This window comes from Anas acuta, chromosome 1 (assembly GCF_963932015.1).
Source record: "Anas acuta chromosome 1, bAnaAcu1.1, whole genome shotgun sequence".
Classification (NCBI taxonomy): domain Eukaryota; kingdom Metazoa; phylum Chordata; class Aves; order Anseriformes; family Anatidae; genus Anas; species Anas acuta.
This window is the reverse complement of record NC_088979.1, coordinates 143,482,985-143,505,240: the sequence shown is the minus strand read 5'-3', so window position 1 is coordinate 143,505,240 and position 22,256 is coordinate 143,482,985. Positions and strand designations below refer to the sequence as shown.

General features: G+C 35.4%; 1 long non-coding RNA gene across 3 annotated transcripts in view; it reads right to left on the bottom strand.

The window, feature by feature from the left end:
• Positions 1-20,892, bottom strand: part of LOC137845393 (uncharacterized) — a 43,287-nt gene extending 22,395 nt beyond the window's left edge. For 2 of the 3 annotated variants that reach the window (XR_011090207.1, XR_011090209.1), the window contains exons 1-2: positions 20,504-20,691; positions 10,383-10,498 (exon numbers count right to left, since the gene is read on the bottom strand). This is a non-coding gene — a long non-coding RNA (uncharacterized lncRNA). The other variant, XR_011090208.1, reaches the window with a different exon arrangement.
• Positions 20,893-22,256: the final 1,364 nt, after the last annotated feature.

The window sequence follows — 22,256 nt, the reverse complement described above, 5'->3', positions numbered from 1 at the left end:
TGGATTTAGTTATTAAAGACAAGAGTGTCTGAGAAGCCACTGTCTTTGGTCACTTCAGTCTCTCCTGAGAGAGCCTTGAGGGAGCTTTGTGAAGCTGTGCCAACTCTTTCTCACACTAAGTCCATAAGCCATATTCTATTGGCTGAAGCTTTTCCAATTTGTGAATGTCTTTGGCCATATTAACAGGAATTTGAAAAGAGCTTATGGAGAATTAGAAACCCTTAGTCAGAAACCAGTAGCTTAGCTGTAGGTTATTATTCTGTGCTGTCGGTTCTTCTAATGTCAATTTCAATGATTTTCATTTCTGAAAAATCATCTTAATAATACATTGGGAGCAGGAATACCATGTGGAGCTGCTTGTAGGCTTACTAAATATAACTTATGTTCAGCTCATCTATTCTGCTAGATTTTTTTGATAACAATTAATCTTTTTTCCCCTTTCTTCTTCTTCTTTGTTTATTATTAAAAAAAAAAAAAAGTAGTAAAGGTGAGTATTATTTTTGGCGAGAGGCACTTATCTTTTCCTCCAGGATTTAAGAATTCTTGCTACTCACTATTTCACTATTTCCTGAAATTGGAAATCGATCATGACACCACTATTGATATTCTAAATATGGCTCAATTTCATTTGGATTATGCTACTGAAGAGCTGGAAGATGACAGCAATCAAAATAAAGCCATTAAAATGCCAATAAGTTCAGCTGAGATCACTCTTTAGTTCCTAGCCCTATTCCTTTCACCAGGTTTCAGGATGATTTCAGGATGATTTAAGGTTGAGTAAGAAGAAGGGAGAATTGCTTGACCAAAACTTTTATGGCAAATGTTGCACTGTTGCACAAGCATAGCAGAAAAAGAGTTGGCAGTGTAACCTTTTTTTTTTTTTTTTCCCCTGTCAGGACTAGAGGTCCATCTTACAGTACAAAAATCAAGGTATCTCTCAGACGACAACCATTGCAGAACTAAAGGTCCAGTCAGAGAGTAAAAAAAAAAAAAAAAAAAAAAAAAGACAAAAGACAGAGATGCAAAATTTGCATGGGGTAGAACTGTTTCATGTAAAAGGTAAGGATAAAGAAACATGATGTAAATAGGCATACTTAAAGTCACACTGTTATCCTGGGATGTAATAATAGCTACTATCATTCAGGAACCTAGTGAAGAGCTAGAGAAGAACTGTTGGGTATTGCAAAATTCATATAGCAATACCAATCTCTAACTGATCTCTAAGGAAATTGTGATTAAACTTCCTATAACTTTGCTGTTTCCTTGTGTAATTGCAGCTTTTTTATCTATGTTACTCCCAATAGCCTACCAAGAACTACACTGGAAGTGTGAGGTCTCTAGATGTTTCAGCTGCAGTAACTTTATACCCTTACAGTATTTATTCCTCTAAAATTATTAAATGTATCTGCCTGATCTCCCCACTTTTTCTCCTATAAATGTGATTTGGGAACACAGATGCTTTTCTTTTATAACTTGATAAGTAGAAAGTAGTAAAATATGCTGAAAATAATCCTTATTTTTTTCCTTCCAGTCTTCACATGGAACTCAGGGGCTGGATATTCAACTTGTGTCTAAAACCTATATTCAACTTGTGTCTAAAACACAAATACTTTTCAACTTTTCCATCTGTGTGCTTTTTCCTATCCTAAATGTGAAACAGAACTGAAAAAAAAGAAGATTAACATAGCTCAGATTTTCAGTCTAGATCTCTGTCACCAGCTGTAAATTGGCCCATGGGAGAGGGGAAGAAAAGGCCATATGGCTTCCTTCTCCTTGTTCCAATTATAATATTCATAAAAGCTATGGACAGACTTCAGCTGTGCCCTGCCAGAAGATGCTGAATTCAAAAACAGGATGGAGATGAAAAACAGTGCCATCCTTGCCATGGGACTGAACTGCAGTTGCTCTTGTCTTTTACAGGTAATATCTACTAAACATTTAATATGGGTAAGTTTCAGCTACCGTGTAATGGAAATGCTTTGTTTCTACTCACCCTGTGAGGGTTGTATTTCTTTTGGTGCTGAATAGCATTAAGTGTATTAGCATGTACCATAAAACCTCTGTTGGTATTGTATTTACTAGATACAGAAAACATTTACCAAGGTCAGTGTAGGTGACTCTCAGAGCTTACTGATGTTTCTAGAAAGTCCTCCTACCTCACTTGCTTCTTTAAGTTTTACTGGAACAAGCTCCCCAGGGAAGCGATCTGAGCCTGCCAGAGTTCAAGAAGCATTTGGACAACGCTCTGAGATAGATAGTCTAATTTTTGGGTGGTCCTGTGTAGAGCCAGGTGTTGGTCTCAATGCTTTTTGTAGGACCGTTCCAACTTAGGATATTCTGATTCTATGATACCAAACCAGGGCTATGACCCCAGTTAATATCGTATTCAGAGATAAATCAATAAAGGAGAATGTAAACATCTTTTCATGAAAAAGGAAGTAAAAGAGATACTGATAGGACCACAGAGAAAGATTCTAGTGTTGTTTTAGGTTATATATCTGGAAATCATCAATCATTGAGCCACTACATTAGAAAGATACTCTTGGCAAAGTCAGCACCCACTGTGGCAAGAACTCTGGCTATGAAAGAGTACTGATGAACTTTGCCGCTAGCATGAACAAGCCTCAGATGCAATTCAGAAACCCAGCTCAATGTCATAAGTGATGAATCAGCTGCATTCCTGGGAAAGAAGCAAACTTTGAAAGAAATCATTTCCTTATGGCACTGAAAGACATGACTATATATATAATATAATATAATTAACATACTACACTATACTATAATAATAAATTATATTAATATAATATTATACATAATATATAATATCATAATTTTATTATAATATATTAATGTATTATATTAATTATATCATATTATATATATCTATATATATCATATATATATCATATTATATTATGTTATATTATGGATTTGGTTTTTACAGCTTTCATATCCTTTTATGTCCACAATGAGAGGCTCTCATTACAGAAGAGGTTTCAGTTTCCTTGCCCTGACACTGACCAAAATATTAGATGCACTAGAGACTGCAAATTCCCTGAATTTCTTTGTGAGCACACAAGTTTTGTGACCTATCTTCTGAGGTTCTGTAACAAAATCTCCTTCTTTGCTGTGTTTGATAGTGCCCAACCTAGTTTGTAAAAACCATCCTAACCAGTCTTTTCCCTGTGAAACATAAATACCTGTTAAATGATAGAATCACATAAATTAAGAGGAGTGTTCAAATTAAATGCACTTTTTCTATTGAGTAATCAGATTGGAAAAACACTTCTGTCATTTATCTAGCTCACATTTTCATTAATGCTCCCACAGCTTTTAACAGCGTGAGGTGATGAATAAAAAGCTTGCTAAATGAAGAAGGAGGAAGGCATAAGCTCTCTCCGAACATGTTGACTATGTACCTGTTAATAAAACCCAGTTTACAGCTTCCTTCAGTACAAGAACACACTGGTGATTACTATTCAGCTTGTTGTACACCAGGACTGCCAAAGTCATTTCTCCAGAGTTCCTACTTATTTAGCTGGTCCCAAGTCTGTTCTGTTGTATGGGGTAATTACAATCCTGGTGCAGGCCTTTGATTTGTCATTGCTGAAGTTCATGAGGTTCTTGATGGTATGTCCAGCCTGTGAATGTCCCTCTGAATGGTAGTTCAATACTCCAGCATAATCAGTCACTCCTCCTATTTGCTCAGTCCATTGGGTGGGTGTTCCATGCTTTCGTTCAGGTCATTAACAAAGAATTCAGACAGTATCAGTGATACTGATCAGTGAAACTGATAAATAGAGACTTCATTTGGGATTTGACCTCTGTGTGTAATAATTCTAGTGAACCCCACTGCAGGTTCAATTTTAAGATTTCAGCTGTTTTCCCCAGCTGTGGGATTATTTTCTACTATCACATACATTATTTTGCTGGATATTAGAAATCTTTGTTTCAGATGCATTGAGTCTCTCTTCCTCACAAGCTTATAATGTCTTAAATTTCAATAGGTGTCTATATACTAAAATCTTCTGGGTTTCAAAGCATTAGTCATCACAGTGAGCACAGTTGGTCCTATTAAGTATGTTTGCACACACAGGTGATCATTTCGTTCTGTGAAATATCTTGTTACACAAGAGATCAATTAAGAGGACTGTTATTGCTGGAAACTCAATTAGGAATAATCAGTTTTATTCTACTAATGTCAGAAAAAAGTTTACTTGTAGTGTCATTGGTAGAACCTGGGAATGGCATTTAAATCTCTTAACTTATTAATAAGATCTTATTAATAATAGATTAGATATAATCTAATAAATTAGATTAGATTAGATATAATCTAATAAAAATAGATATAATTATAATTAATAATTATAACCTATTAATAAGAACTTATTAATATTAATCTTCCTATTTCCTTAGATGTAATTTAAATATTTTATCACATTTATCACATCAGGCAGTTTGTGGGATTGTCAGTCAATCAGTTAGGGATTCAAAGATCATATTCATTTTATGTATGCCTTCCTACTTTCTAGTAACTTGCTCTGCAGTGAAGAAAGTATCAACAATGCAAGATATCTTCACATGTATCTAAAAGTGATACCTCAGATTATCTTTCAGAACTTTCAGAACAAGGCTTTTGTTAGCTGTCCTTCTACATCATATCTGTCAGTTTTCACCCAGCTAGTTCAGACTGTTCTTTGGGAAGCAGTCTATTTTATAGTTAGTTTGAAGAACATTTGACACTCAGCATAATCACGTGGCTAGATCAGCAGCAATTTCCACACAAACAGTCTGAGAACCAAAATCTTCTAACACAGTTCTCAGACTGTTTGTGTGGAAATTGCTGCTGATCTAGCCACGTGATTATGCTGCCCCAACTCTTTCTGAACCTGTCAGAGTAGCACCTATTGCTTCTTTCCTATCCATATGCAAAGGATATTCTTTCGGGCTGTCTGTTTTGCCTTCACTCTCTGCTGTGGGTAGGCTGGTCTCCAAGTTTGGCATCACTAGCTGGTCTGGGTCCTGCCAAAGCCTTAGGTGGTTAGAAACACTCCACATTCCCAACAGAATTCTACAAGCAACCTCCCAAATGAATTACTTATTGAATGAACAAATTCCTTTAATTTCTATTTCAAGGGTTAAACTGCAGAGTACTGGGCTTTATCAAGAAGGCACCCCAATGCAATGACCTTTCTCTCTCTTTCTCTAAAGGATTTCATCATCCATAGGCTACTATGGAAGAAAGTGTACAGCTCACCTGTGACTGCAGGTGGCTTCCTGAAAAATGTCTCACTAATGCCACAGGAAAATGATATATAGCTTTCATTGCAGGCAATGTTACATAGCTTTGAGCTGGTTAGTGGGATTCTTTAAAATGTCATAAATGAAATGCAAATACAGAATCAAAGGTTCAGCCAAAAGAAAATAAAACAAACAAGCAAACAAACAAACAAAAGATAATAAATTATAGAAATGGCAGCATATAATAATCATTTTCTAAATAAATGTCAAAGTACTTGACACAGCCTCCGTTACTATAAAGAGATGAAATATTTCTCTGTGCAGTTGCTTTATATCTAATGTCAGTGGTGATTATTGAAAATACCTTGAAAATGCATTTACATTTTGACCCCACAAAGTGTCAGGGTGCTCTTTGTCTATTTGATTCACCTTTGCAAATAAGGAAAAAAAGAGGAGTGAGTGTTATGTCTTACATTTTTACAGCTCAAATTATACTACTCTGAACTGAAAAACCAAAACTACAAATTAGATTTGACCAAATAGATTTCTTTGGTTTAGTGAGGCACAGAAATCTAGGCAGCAGAAAAAGACACCTCTTACAAATCAGGCCTGCATGTAAAAAGTCCTAGTCAAAACAATAGTCTGTTGTCATTCCTCCTGCAAAAAGCACTCGTGCAAAAAATTAGATGTGATTATGTGTCTTCATGATGAGAAATAAATGATGTTTCCACCCACCTATTCCTCCTGAACCCACTGTTATTGCAGTTGTTCAACTACAGACTGGATACTGTAATGACAGTATACAACCAGGAAAATGAGGTGAAAGAAAATTCATCCTTGTAATGTAATGTGTGATGAAGTGAGGAGAGCAGCACATTCTTGAAGGTTTTCAGCAGCTAGAAACACTGAAATACTGCCTCTGGGTTTTAATAATGTAAAATTTACTTAGTTACAAAAATTTGCTTTGAAATTTGTTTTGAAACATATTACAGGATGCAAAATTCCTGTTTGGTGTCCTGAGTCTCCTGAATCCCAAAATCAAATATAACTTATTTTACAAGCATCTTTAGGTGTCTTCAAGACAATTTTTCTTCCACTAAGGTTGGCCTTCAAAGAAACAAAGATGACATTGGAGAACATCTTTAAGGGAAAGTCATAAATTTGAGCCTGGATTCACCCTACTTAAGACACTAAATTGTAATGTTTGCATTTAGAGCTGAAGTTCTTTGTGTTCCCAGTAAAATCAATGGGTTGGTAGAGACATTTCCAGTGAGTGCATCAGGTCTGGATTGATATTTAAAGTTGGATTTGTTACTGTTGAGATCAATTAGCATTACTAAATTCCCCATGTAAGAGTCTCAGACAAATGCAATAGGGACAGAGGAAATTGGTCTAATTGTACTTATAAGAGTAAAACTACAAGGAACTAACAGACTTGTTTGTCATAGAAATTAGTTCATGTAATGGAAGGAATCTATAGGAGCCTGAATATAAACAGAAGAAATCTATAGGAGTCTCTATATACAGGTAATCTCTGGAATAAAACGTAATGTACTACATAGATCAGAAGCTGAGAAGACAAACTGTAATGAACAATGTAAGTTCCTGTTCTGGAATGGATTGTAAAATATTTGAGATTTTAATCAGTAGAGAGAACTTTAGTATTGAGTATCCATGCAAAACAGCCATTCATAATTGAAATGAGAAGAGAACAATTTATTGAGAGGATGAAAACATAAGTTGTCTTGTCAAGGCCCTTCTTTTCCATAAATCAACTATTTTGAATCCAAAGAATATATATATGCAAATCACAAATTCTCCAGACATGATCCATAATACCATGTATGTAGTCTAAAAAGTTGGCTTTCTCATCTTTTAATTTGCAATTGCTAAATTGCTTTGGAAAACACTGAAGAGGAAAAACTAATTTGTTCCCCTAATAACAGTTTCTCATAGATAAAACAGCCATAGACATGTTAAATGATTCTGAATGAAAACACAATTACTGGTATTAAAAATATAAGTAGATGAGAAAGCAGTACTCTGCTGTATGGTATGGGGCATACTGTGGAATATGATAAATAGAATATGATAAATTCTATTTCACCAGTGTCACTGCTGGTATCACTCACACACTTATGTTCATCCTTAATTTATTCTGAATTATAAACTGAACAAATGTTGCTATTAGTTTATTTGCTGAAGTCTGGTTGTCTTGCATTTCAAGCTCAGAGGAACTGAGAAATGAGCTGAAATATCATTGATGCAATTCTAGTGTAGTTATTTCTGGAGCTGTTTTTGATTAGACTAATGTCCTTATTTGCTGTCTCTTCTCATTCTAGAGAATGTGCAAACTAATTCTAAACTATTGTGCCCTATGCAAACTTGTACATGTATGTCTTGTTTATTGTGTTTTAACTGAAGAGTTTCAGTAACATAAGACTCACTGTGTGGTTCTAATTGTAACAGACCCCAAAATAATCAGTGTTTGTACAAGTTCTGAATTCAAAAAGTAGCTTAAATAAGTATCCAGAAGGCTTTATCAACCCTGAAACAGCTTAAATTTTATAGAAAACAAATGATACCTCCAGCTGAAAATATGAATATATTAAAAGATTGTCCAGATATTAAATAACTACATTCATTGATTGCTGCAAGAACACAGTTTAGTCCTTCATTCACGTACATGTATTTATCACCTAGTTTTATCAGCAGAAAGTCAGTGTTCTATTCCACAAACATAAAAACTTAGACTGCAATTGTGTGAAGTAATATGTGGATGTCATAGAAATCAAGAGATTAAAGTGATAACAGTGGTTATTCCTGGAGTTCTTAATATTTGCGTACGATACACTGGCTGACTGTTGGCCAGCTACAACTCAACTCTAAGCTTTCCAGTAGAAAAAGATCTGGATTTAAACATACAAAATATATTAAACTCCTCATTTGTAAACTCCTCATGAGGTAAGAGAGCAAATTGCCTGTGATTCCATATCAGCCTGTCAGATTTGCTGAGGCTGCCATGAGGGTGTGAAAGTAAAACATAGGTACTGGGATACTGATGAAGCTCTTAGGCTTGACTGTTAGCAAGGACTTCAGTACTGATCGTAGTCCTTTTATTTAGAGATGGACCTAAAAGGACATGAAATAGAAAAACATCAGAAAACTCTACAGGGAGAAGTATATCCTTAAAACTGAAGCTTTATCCTCAGATAACAACAGCAATAATTCCACATAAACAATATTATTAAGACATATCTTCATTCAGTTTCTCACATAGCCTCTGCCTACCCTTGTTCTGTTCCACAATGGAAAAGCTAGATTGCAAGACAAGTGAGCAGATCAGACATATGGATGAAGAACAAAGCCAGGAAACTCTGAATACTTTCTAACACCATCTCCATTCCATTTTAGTTAAACAGCTATGTTTTCTGACATTCACAAAGAGAGCAAAATGCCCTAGTTTTACTTGTTGCCTTTATAGCACCGCAGGATCACTGTCTTGGAAAACAGAATTTGTAGGGCATTACCATATGTACAGTCAACCACCAAAGCAGCTTTAGGCTCAGACATCAGCATTTAAAAGTAGAATTCAGTTCAGAGTCAGATCCCAGTATAGCTTAGGATGAAAAAATGTCCCCAGTGGGTCTAAGGGTTTTTTTATTATTATTTTTTGAAACCAGGCAAAGGTGTCCCCAAAGCACAGTGTAAGATTCTGAGCTGTGCAGCTATGGAGAACAATCACAGAGGAAGTGTTGCATCCTTCATGCTTCTCCTGCCTTTTTCACTTCTATTGACCTTTTAAAATTAAACAAGGGCTTTTTTTTTTTTTTTTTTTTTTTTTTTTTTTTTTTTTTTTTTGCTAGGCTTTGGGATTCATTATTTTCCACTATGCGGATTTAACATCTTCCTTATTTAAACTTGGCTGGTATCAGCAGTACCGAAGAAAGCATACTACATTTTGTATGATTTATATATTTTTTTCTCATATAATTATTATTCATTCCTTGAAATGTTAGTATTCACTTTTACCATTAGAGGGCTGTATTGTTTGTCACTTTTTCATTTGTTGACTGTTATGTGTTTATATCTGTCAAGACCTACCTATAATAATAACCATTACACATCCAAATGTCCTGCCTTTCACACATCAAGTGGTGTGGATCTTGTTCACTAACAGTATTGGGACAGTGATAGAAAGAGAGAAAAATGTAAGATTTCCATAAAATTCTTTGGCTAACCTTAAAGGTCATTTCTGCTATTGCTAATGACTCCAGAGATGGTTGGCCTAATTTCTTAAGGGGAAGCAGATAGAGCAGAATTTTAGAGAGAAATCTGAGAGGAATGTCTCAGAGAAAACATGTATCCTTACTGAATTCAAGAAGGAAATATGACACTGAATTGCATGGGTCGAAGATAGATCTTGCTTCTTTCCCAATGCATTATAAGTCAACAAGAAAACCCCTACTAGGACTGGAGGTTAAGGTGAAACCTTACCTATAAACACATCAATCTGTAACTTCCCATTTTTAGGATCGATTGTCACTTCTTCTGTTGTATTTGGGGTACTGGTTGTCAGTGTGGGTACAGATACAGTTTGAATGGGGAGGGAAAAGAGGAATTGCAACAGTTCTTTCTGTCAGTATCAAATCATACTTTTTGATTAGGATCCCCTGGGTCCAAAGAGGACTGAAATGAATTAATACAGAAAGATAGGTATTTTTATAACTTATTTTTATTATTATTATTTTTATTTTTAATGCAAACCAGAAGCGGTCTGACTAAGTAATTCCATCAGGTTCTTATTATGGCAGTGGTTGTGCTGTATATTCTGACCATTAGGAAATAGGAATGCTTAAACATTGTGATTGAGTTGTCACTGTCTGATGGAGGGAATCTTTTTGCGCAGTGGAGTTAGCAGAGGAATTCATTAGACATAGAAACTTCATATCTATGTACACAAATTAAGGTGAAGCAGATAGCACTTTCTAAAGTTACTGAGTAATGCAGTGACAAATCCAACTTTGTAGAACACTTGGTTATATCAAACGACAAAATTATTTGACACTTGCCATTATAGTGAGCTCACTGGGCTTTGTTAACAGACTTATCTCATGCGTCCAGATTAGAAAAAGTCTCACCATTGACTGACTGTTCTTCTGAGCAGTCAGCATCAAAACTGCACTCCATTATATTGCTGGGCTTCAGGAGACATTTTCAAAGACACATATGACAGGCAGACACTGGCTTTCATTATCTAGAATACAAATTGTTTCAGAGGTTAGGGACATTAGGGGCTCTGACGTTACATATCAGGATAAAATTCTATCAAAATACCTTGTTAACTAAGGCACACACATGAAAGATTATCATAACTTTCCATGAATAAAACCATGTTCTGAATTCATCAAATCATTTAAAGACATGATTAAGTCCCTTGGTGGGACTTAATTCCCCCCTGTAAAGCATTTTAGGAAAACACAGTAGACATTAGAGAGATCCAGATGCTGGAAAAATATAATTACAACTGATATTCCTTATCAAAATAAAATGAAATGAAATAAATAAAATAATGTAATATAAATAAAATAGATATAAAATAAAACAGTGTTTGAAAACACTAGTATGTCCTGTATAGTTTGGTCCTTAAAAGTGCTGCTCTGCTGTTTTTACATTCTAGTCATCATTCCTGACACACCTGTGCCACTGAGATTTGGACAGGGCAAGTAGTTGTGTGTAGAAGTGTCACTGTATGTACATGGATCTCCAATGAAGGTTTTGAGGAAATGGAAGAAGAAAGAACACCAAACTATATGTTTTCCTCTCTACTTCAAGATATTAGACTGTGCAATGAGAACAGCTTTCAGAAAAAGACACACAAACTTAATTCATCTTCCTGAGATGCGGACCACAACATGTTTAGCAAGAGCCAGGGTATTTATTCTTATGAACACTTGCCACTCTAACTCATGGGGGAGGACAACATTCAAACAATAAAATCAAGGAATGTCCCTTTTATTTTTTTGCCTAAAGATAAATTTATTTCTTACATTGCTTTTGAATGACAGCATATCAACATATGGATTAACTCCCTCTTGTCATCATTGGCAGGAATGTTAATGTGTCCTTTTAACACATTTTGTGTCACCACATTACAGACTGCTTTGGAGAAACTGTTCATGAACAGTTGATGAGAAAATTCTGCCAAAATTCACACACACTAAGGTTGAATAGCTTGTTGTGACAGAAGATTAAAAAAAATAAATAAATAAAATAATAAGCAACACTTGCAGTTCTAAATTAACAGGTAAAAGACAAGAATATATATTTTTTAATAAATGAATAATATCACCTTCAGGAAAATGAAAGAAAAACGGTAAAATATTAGTAAACACCTCATAATAATTACATCTACATCTACTTTTATGTGTTTGCATTATCTTATGGCCTTTAGATTTGGATTAGATTTGGATTTTAGCCACAGATTGTGATGCCAATGTGTCAAGTGCTGTAGGTAGTGACACTGTGGACATATAAATTTGTTTTTTTTTGCTTCAATTGCCTAGAATTAAACTATATGATAAAACAGATGGACAGAGACAGATGGGAGGAGTAAAGGAAAACAATGAGGCAATGTTTGTGGGTGTGCTTGGATTCTGGTCTCAGAACACCAAAAGCTCAGCAATCCCCATTTTTTGTGAGCACCACACCAAAGGAGAATGTTAAATTGTGGCTTGAAAAGGAATAACAGAACTTCATGGAAGACCATGGGAGATAAAATATGCATGAAGGTGTCACTCAGTGCCTGAATGTATGCAGTTGAGGATTTAATATGGGTGTTATGAAAGTTGGCCTCAAAGCCCAACTGGAGGTGGGAAATGACAACTTGATACTGCAATAAGGCATAAAGAGAGTTCGGAAAGGTTTTGTTTTGTTTTGTCCAATAAAAAAAAAAAAAAAGAAAAAGAAAAAAAAAAAGGTTGGGTTGTTTGGTGCAATACAGAAGGAGAGTGCAATTGCGGAGTGTGAAAATCAAAATGATGGACTAAGAAAATGACCTTAGCAGCAGCCTTCTACATGCACACAGGGAGCAAAACTGCCTTTGACAGAAACAGATAACATGATGTCACAGTAACTGAAATGTAAGATGGCAAAGCTTTAGGAATTAAAATGGACGGCAAAACTCTATATTTGCAGTGTTCTGCAAGCTCTCACCACCACCAAAAAAGTATCTGCCACATTTAAAGACAGGTTTGCATCTCATTGTTAAGAAGCACTCTAAATTAAAGATTAAACCTAGATTACAAATTTAAATGGCAGATCACAAGCATCTGCAATGATGCAGAAAAGGGATGTCTCAGAGGCAAAAGATAAAGATGCCTTTGTGAGAAAAAAAAAAACATTCCAGGAAGCACTGTTCTGTAGTGAAAACAGTAAAGCAGAAAGATGAAAAAAGATGACGAGGACAGGTTATGCAGTGAGGTCATTGGAACAAGCAAACGAGTTAGGGAAAGGACAGTCAAGAAACATCATATTTTAACAGGTAAGTTCAATAGTTTAAGAAAAGGAAGGCAAAGGCACTCAGTTTGGTCCAGTTCCTCTTGGACTGAGAAACTGTTTGTGGAACATGTGAAAAGGTGGCTGCAGTAGGGGAAGTCTTGAAGGCAGTGACAAGGCGATTGATATTTGAGATGAGAAAACCCATTAAATGGGAAAAGAGTTGTTTATGAAAAGGAGGACAGAAAAGATGTGGTAAATATTTTGTGGCCTTTCTTCCATAAATGCTCTGAGTACAGAAAAAAGATACAGGAAAAGCTACTGGGGAATAACCAAGGCTTTACTGGTAGCACAGACTTACACTGGGGCAAAAAAGAAAAGGTTTATGTATGAAAGAGAGCTAAACCTTGACACTTATATTTACAGGAGAAGGAAAAAATAAAGGAAGTCAGGAGGAAAAGCATCCTCCTATTTAGCCTATACAAGGATAAATAAAAGTGGGAGGAGAGACAGATGAGAGAAAAAGGCCAGTATTGACATGACCTTAGGTGAGCTATATTCTGAAGATGATGTTTAGTAAAAAGTAGATAAAAAATAGATATCTAAAAAATAGTTATTGCCAGTAATAAATGGCAAGGGGTTACCAAACAGAAGACAGACAGACTCTGTCTGACAGGATAGAAGGTACATTGTACATTTTTGCCTAAAGGAAAAGAGAAGAACTCAGTATGTCATGAAAGTTATGAGTGCAGAACTGCTGCAAAGGTCAAAAGTTAAGTTTAGGAAAACAATGAAAAATTCATCAGGAGGACAATATTAAGAGAAGCATGCGTTGGGGAATGGAATAAAAGACACTTTGGAAAAATATAATTCTGTTCTTCTCTACTGCAAACCATATACAATACACAGGAAAGGAAAATTTTAAGATGAAATATCCAAGACTAATCTAGACTACACTAGCAAATGTTTGTCATCTCAGTATTTCTGGATCTTACATTCATTGCTCAAGAGTTTATATTTGGAATAAAATGTGACTCAGAAGGAATTAATAGAATGAGAAGGAGATATAGAAGTGACTCAAAAAGCAGAAAACGGGACGAAAGCAGTGGGGCTCAAATTCCTTGGGCTGAGAATATGCCTGCCTATGTGTAATGACAAAATCTTACCTGCTGTATGTGGAATGAGAGGGTAATGGCTATTTTCAGAGGTGAGATCTATCTCTTTTTAAATCACCCTAATTTGGCCACTGTGCTGCACTGTCCAGATGTTTCAGATAAATAAATGTCCACAGTTATTTCAAATTGTTCTAAAATGTTTTCCATTGGCAATTGCCTCTCTTCAGGGTCACCTACCATTATTGTTCCTCATCACTTCCTCTCTTCTAGTCTTACATAACATATTTCATATAATTTTCTTGAAGCATCCATCGTAAGGAATTTGAGTTAATAAATACTGCATTCAAGAAAAAAATAGATGAGGAAGTAGGATTAAAAGATCACAGTCTGACAATATTTTGACAATCTTTTGCAAATAGATTTTTTTTTTACAAGATTATTCAGTTAAGAGTCATAATGCCTAAATCACTAATTTTTGATCAGTTCCAAAATAATGAGCAGGAAAGGCTGATACTTATTTCTTAAAACATTTCTTCATCCATTTAGTTAAAATTCCAATAACAACTGTTCTCTGAACTAGGATTACAGTATTTGAAAATTCTCATTCTCAATGCCAATACCAATTCTGCAGCCACTCTTCACAGCCATTCACCTAGGAAAGATCTGCCCAAGAGCTTTGATTTGGCTTTTCTGTACAATCTGGTGGAATTAATTTGATCTCTCATTTCTTGTCAGGAAAAATATGGAATAATAGTTCTTACCCCTCAGAGTTACTGTAAGAAAAAATAAATTAGTGTTTATAACTCTAAAATCATTCTAAAATCATAAGGACTACACAAATAGCAAACACATTTTCTCACAAGTAATAGAATGTTTTCAGTGCAGCCAGCTGCACAAAAAATAATGGGAGAATTAGACTGAAGAGAAATTTAGATTTCTTTCAATTCAAGCTCCAAGGCCTAGAAAAAGTCCCATCAGGCCCCACAGTTAATAAAAGACATGTAGTAGTTTCAACCTCAGCAGTTTCAACCTTACCTTAAGTTTTGCTTTACTTATAGATAGTATGAACAACCCTCTCAATTTGTCTTTTAGCAGTGGCTGATAACTAGTGAATTACGGCTCAGATTTGTGTCTGAAGGAACCTTTAAGCAACATTAGGATCATTATATGACCATTTGGTACTGCTTTCTTCAGTAAGCTTTCCGCTCTTAATCAAGAAAACAAGAAGCACTACAACCAACAGGAGAAAGAAATACAAATGTGTGTTGTTATAGCAATCTTCCAGACCAAAAGCATTGAATATTAACATCATTTACAATCATAAATTGTATGGCATTCTGCAAGTTTTACCTGCAGTTCTAGGGTTTAAAAACTGGAAATACAAGGTGGGATTTTTGAAGTCTGTAGTCACATGCCTCTTTGAATTTCTAAAGAACTCAGAACCCTGCAGCTGCTAATGAGATTTATGCCTACAAAGGCAACATTTGTGTATTTGTTATCTGGACACCATCTGTTCCAGCACCAAGCTCTCAACCACTCTGGGAGTGACTTTGAAGCCCACTATAACAGTGGACATTCTGAATTTTTCGTAATCACATCAATGCTTAAACAGGTTTTCAAAGTCAAAATTTGAGCTGTGAGTTCCAATCTGTGTTGTGGGGCAACGCAGAGAGTGAAAATGCTCAGCAAAGAAGAAATATTCATAGCCTACAGTAACTGGAGATATATCGTTGGTATACCAAACTGTACAGTCTCAGCTCCTGGAGTTACAGACCTTGGGATGGAAGAAAGCATAGAGATATGACAAGGTGATAACTACTAAAATAAATTAGGAGGAACGAAGTTTTGGGAAAGAAAATCCTAAAGAATTATGAGATTATTATGTCTTATATTTAACATATCTAATTAGATACTTTTCAAGCACATAAGTAATCAGAGGACAAGGAAGGAGAGAGCAAGACCTCAGGTGTCAGAGGGAATTTACTGAATGAACGGAATTTAAGGAGACATTGCTAGAATGCTGAAGGGCTAGACTTGCATTTGCAAGGATAAGAGATAGATGCTTTAAAAAGGGAAGAATTTTTTTCAGTCACTTAAGAAAAATAAAGATTGAGTGAATTCAAACATCTGGGAACACAGAAGTAATAGTGAGTAGCAAAGAAGATGGTGAAATATATTGTAAAAAAACTCTTCTGAAATTTGAGAATGCAGAACATAGCACAGAATGGAGAAAGCACAGCAGAGTACAAAAGCTCTGTATTATATATGCAGAACTGATTCTAAGTACACAAGAAAATCAGTTGCAAAAATAAAGTGTCTTAAGAGAAAAGCTGCATTTTGTTTTGTTTTGTTGTTTTATTTTGGATGCTAATTAATCTTTTGTTGTGTAGTACAAATTTAATTTAGAATTAACAGATGTTCCTTTGCAGGTGACAGGTTATTTACCTTCATGAGTGATGTATCTGAGGTTCATATCACACTCATTTAAATTCTAAAGTTTAATTCATAAAGTCTTAATCATAGAATCTTTATAAGAAGTTCTGTAAATGACTTTTTAAATACTTTCAATTAAAAATATAATTTCAACACATTTTTTTCTGCTCACATAGATATTGCTTTAAAATGCAACTGGTTCTAATTTGAGACACAAATTCTTCTGTGTATTACATGAGACTCAAAACTCAAGTTGAATTCTACACTTCTGAATCAAGAAAGCTTTGGACTGGTCTCTTATGTAAGATGTGCAATCTTTGTTTTTCTATGCTTTGCAATGAGATAGAAGTTAAAGTGTTAAATAGAAAGTTCTTTTATTATTATTATCTTTTATTTATTTATTTTCAGAAGACACAGAGAGCAGCCATCTACCATCTTTTGAGAGCATCTATTTATTTGTTTTAATGCTTTAGAACACTGCAACTGTCCAAGGAATGCAAAAGGTCAATTCCATATTGATTATGTTGCATGATGGGGACAATCTGAATGTAATGCTTTTTGATATGCTATGCTGAAAGAATGGGTTCTGTGAAGATAAATGCCCACTGTATTCATTTCATGATGCTTTCCTGCTTGCTACTTCAAGCAGTTTCTGACTGCAGAAGTGACATAGATCTCTATCCATTACTAACTTGAAAATCTAATCTAAAGCTCTGTGAACCTGGAGGCAGCACTCACTAAATTGGTATTAAAACCCATATGAGGAATTACATAATCCTTTAAGGAACATTTCATTTGCCAGTGACCTTTTCAGCATGGGGAACAAGTTGTTTGTTTGGCAATGATTTTTGCTAGAATAAACTTCAATATTTGTGTGTACCCTTTATCCTACAAGAACTCTGAACTTTTTCCACAGTTCTGTCATATTACACTGTGCCATAGAACTTATACATAAAATATATTGAATATATTGTTAGCCAGATATGAAAAGTTGTTCATAGGTGTAGCTAAAGACACACTAACAGCAGTGTGCAGTGACAGTAAAATGGAACACTGGCTTCTGCAAGTGTGTTTTCAATACTTCACATGTGATTCAGGAGATTTTTTCTGCTTCCTCATGACAAGTAAGCAGTCAGAGGAAATTAAGCCTGAACAAGGCTGAGCAGAGACACTGTATCTTGATCTCATCCTCCACTGATATTCCTCATCATTGTCACCAAAAGAGTGAAAAGCTTATGAAATTTATTGCTGGTCTTTTTAACTTGAGATAGTACCACAGCCAAGAATACTATATTCCTTTTGAAATTGCCTGGAGGTCCTGGATTTGGGACCTTGCCAGAGGTGTTAGAATGAATAGAAACCCCAGCTACACTCAGAGTTCAGATCAAGACCTTTCTTTTCACACAAACCTTTCAGCAATAACAGAAGATAAAGCAGAAATGGGACAGAATGGATTCCAGCTATAGTTGAACACCTTTTTTTTCTGCCTTGGGATCTTTGCAAGTGAAATTACCAACATGTTGCAATGCTTTTACAAAATGAGAAAGATCCAACAACCCAAAGTTTTTCAGAGGCTGTTATGGAAGTCAGCAGCTATTATATTGCAGTTATACTAAAAAGTTAGTCTCTCCAAATATACAAGAAGAATTGTTGTGCATGTTTTTAGTAGCCAGAAAGAGAACTAGTCTGGTCATTCTCTCAGACATGCTATGAGATCCTTTGGACATAAAAACTGTTATCAACCCCTGTGAACATATCTATAAGATTACATTCTAAGTCTGAAAGTCCAATTTGTCTTGTTAAAACCTTATTTTGGTAATTTTATCAAGATGTTGTCCTCAGCAGATAATTATGGAATTAAATTATTTTTGTGGCTGTTATTGTTCTAAAATAATATTTATTTTTCTTGGCCTTCAAGTCAATACACTGATAAAATGGTTTCAAGCTTAAAAAGGCATTGCTATCATTGTCTAATTAATTATTTCATTGTTCCTTCTTGGAAAGCCATAAAATAAAATATCTCAATATAGTAAGATAATATGTACTGTAAAGGAGGACAAGAGGTGAAGCAGGGGGAAGCACTTCTGAAATATTTCTAGAGAGATTCCCAGGCTACTTTGCTCCATCAGCCTTTCATTTAGATGAGAATCAGTTAAATAAATAATGCCTAGTCCACAGGTGGTGTGAACAGCTTTAAATCCATTGATTTTACTAAGGCTATTACATACATGTTGCAAACAAATCTGTATTGCTCAAGTATTCATCAAATCTCTCATCATACGCTTTATCTAAATTCTAAGAAAAATAATGTGCTTCCAGTGTTTATATAAGAACCAATAAACTATGAAAATGAGCTTAAAAATAGCTATTGTTCTTATGCTATAAAACCACATTTTAATGTTATTAGAACTTCATTTGAATTTTCTGCATTCATTTAGTAATATTCAATTTGATTTTAAGATTCTCTTTCAAACTCCCTTCCCCGCCATTTTACAACGTGTTTTGTTCTCGTCTGAAAATTATGTTGGGATTCACTTCAGAAAATACATTTTTCCTTATCAAGGGATAGATCTGCCTTAATATCTCATTATGGAACAGCACATATTTAATTCCAGTGGTTTCAAATCATCCCCAGTGTTTAACTGGTTTCTGCAGAAATTCCTAAATATGCATGAATAAAATATGTCAGGCAGATGAAATAATGTCTTGACACATGGCAGTTATTATAAGTGGGTGTTGTGATGTCTTTTGCTCAAATCCCATGCATGTAAGATATTTTTTGTGGCAAAACCTCAGTAAAAACCACAATGCATGGCAGTAATTCAATATTATTCAGGAGCAGAAGGAAGATTATATACCTTTTTATCTTTATTTTAGGTGAGCGAGCCAAACTGAAGCCCCTTCAGATATTTTCCTTAATGTCTTATTCCTTGATGGATATTTCTGATACAATTTATTTTGCCGAGAGGAAATAAGTGATCTGCCTTTGTGGAGACTACAAAAAAAGTCAAGCAACTTGGTACATTTCAATGACAGGACAGGACAGAAAGGCAGAAGGAAGAAATTCTTTACTATGAGGATGGTAAGGCACTGGGAAAGTTTGTCCAGAGATGTTGTGGATGCCCTAGCCCTGGAGGTGTTTAAGGCCAGGTTGGATGAGCAAGGTGTGGGAAGGTGTACCTGCAGGGTGGTTGGAACTAGATGATCTTTAAGCCCCTTCCAACCATTCTGTGATTCTGTGACCCTATGAATGCCCTGGGCTGAGGGTGTCTGTCTGGCTTTTCCTCTTCTCTACTCCTCTCTTCCTTTCACAAGCAGAAAAGCTCCTTCAACTCTGCTAAGACATTTTGAATCCTGACAAAGACCACTTTCTGGGGCAAAAAAAATCTCTCCCTGTCTTTTCACTCTGTCTGGTTGCAGGAGAGAGCCGTCTCCACAGTATCTACACAAACACAGCAAGGAGGACCACAGTGACACAGAATTCCTGGAGGCTGAGCAACACTAGGAGAAGATGTGGTGGAACAGGAGGCCATGGCTTTACTGAAGCTCTTAACCTTTTGAAAGCAAGCCAATAAAATATTAATAAATTCTATTATTACTATTAGATAATTCAGTGTAACAAAGACATCTTGTTCTTGTTCAATACCAAGAATTTATATCTGAGAAATGATTCTGCAAACAGGAAATTGAAGGTTCAGAATAAAGGGGACAAAAGAACTTGGTCAATTTTTACTTTTTATTTATTTATTTATTTATTTATTAAACAACTAATGTGGTAAATGCAGGGAATAAAAAAGAAACAAACAAGCTAGAAACAATATTTTAGCAATGCAGTAACTGAGTTGAGAAATACATGAAGTAGCAAAGCTCATTTTCAGAATAGAAGAACAAAGAGCATGCAAAAATAAAAGTAAGTGAATCCTTTCTCATGGAAAATAATGCAGTTTTGGCTATAAGTGATCTATAAAGTTCAGTGCAGCAACAAAATGTCTGCTGTAACAATAAACTGAATAAAAGAGATCATTAAAGACGAGTCACTTAGAAAATTAGTTGTCACCCTTTCTAAAGTGTTTTATGTCCTGCTTGGAATTGATTATATGCAATGTCACATATTGTTGAATGCTCCTTCAAGAGACAAAAAAACATTTACGCCCATGTTTATGAAATTTCATTTTATTTCATTTTTTTCTATTGCCCTCTTACCTCCCTTCTCTTACCTGCTTTATATTTTCTTATGTTGGAAGATTTATTTTCTTCACTGATCTCTTTTGGCTTCCTATTTCTTTCAGTAGTCCTTTCTTCCTGTTAAATAAAACAATAAGATTTACCAGGAAATGGAGTTGAGGTAGACTTGGGGTTATAATTCCATATATGTCTAACTGAAACTACAGGATGCAAGACAAAATATTTTATGTCGACCTCTGATGCTTTTCATAGTTGATCTCACTCAGTTCTGACTGCAGGACTTGATCTTGAAGTGAGGTAGCTCAACACATCTGGAAATTATGTTGGTCTAATAACTTCTCTCTCTAATGTCACAAGATAGTACCCAAAGATAGAAAAAGAAGCTGTTTACAACACTCATTCCTCTCAGATTTGAATGTTATTCTTCCTACAGGCATCATATTCTTCCACCCCCCCTACCCCCCCTCCATTTATAGTTCAGTGGTTTCCCATCTCTTTTTCCCCTTCATTTTTTAAAGCAGTCATTCAATTTGCCACTTCGGTATATATTTTCTTCTGACACAGTTTCTAATGCAAGTCTGCAGATCTCCAGATGCAGATTTGTTCTTAATATTTACATCAGAGCGGAGTAAAGTGTAGATTTGGCTAAAGATGCATGAATAGAAAGAGTATAGGAGTATCTCACCAGGCTAAACAAAACTGATATTCTGTGAATTATATTAAGCTTATTTCAAGTTTAATTATCATCTGCAATTCTCAAATAACATGTAATCAAAACTGTACTAGAACTATCTCCAAGAGGCTGTGTTGATCCTGTTTGTTGACAGTTAATGCAAATATAAATTCTTCACTAATTTTTTTCCCCAGACATTTCCATTAAACTGAATGTGGTAAATCAAACTCTGCTTAAAGAGTAGTATTCCTGACTGCCAGCCCTGCAAGCTTGATCTGGGACTGAAAAGGCAAGTAGGTTCTTACCAAGACAGTCACGAACACCCTCAGTAGAAAAGATTATGTGATTCAAACTCACTTATTCATGTTGCTGCTTACGTGGGAGTCCTAATAGAGTGCAGCTCACTCCCCTGGGGGCGTGCTGGCTCAGCAGGACTAAGCAGTAAATAATGCTAAAAGCTTATTTTAGTCTGCAAAATAGGTACGTAAGACTAAAATCACACAGGAAGGAAAATCACTGAGTAAGAAAGGAAATGGTTGCACTTTTTCTACTACACTCACACTTTCAACTTAAGATGATACAATGATTGCCAATTAGCCATTTCCTCTTTACACTTTAGGAAAAACAAAACAAAGCAAAATAAATCTCAAGAACTCTGACATTGCATGTGCAAGTCCCATGCAATTCTGCCAAACTTCCTAACCCATAGTTTCACTAATTCTCATGGTTATTTAAGGAAATCTTCTGCCCATAAGATGCTCTAAAAGTCTCAACATTTCCCAAGAGAGAAGTGATGAATGTGTAAGGCAGGTAGGAACGGTAAAGGGAATTGTATCATCTCCCATGACCTCAGTGGCCATCAGAATTCAAATTCTATGTCACCTTTCCACAGTCCATTTTCTTCATAAATAAATGTCCCAGGGAATTCCATGTCTTGCAAAAATCCCAGCAATACAGCATGACATCAGTTCTGTTCCCAGAAGGACAATGATAGTAGCAGAAAAAAAAAAAAAAAAAAAGGGGGGGGGGGGGGGGGGTTGGGGGGGGTCGAAATCTCATTGAACAAGTTCCTAAGAAACTATAGGTCTCATTGTGTGCAAGGACTAACCATA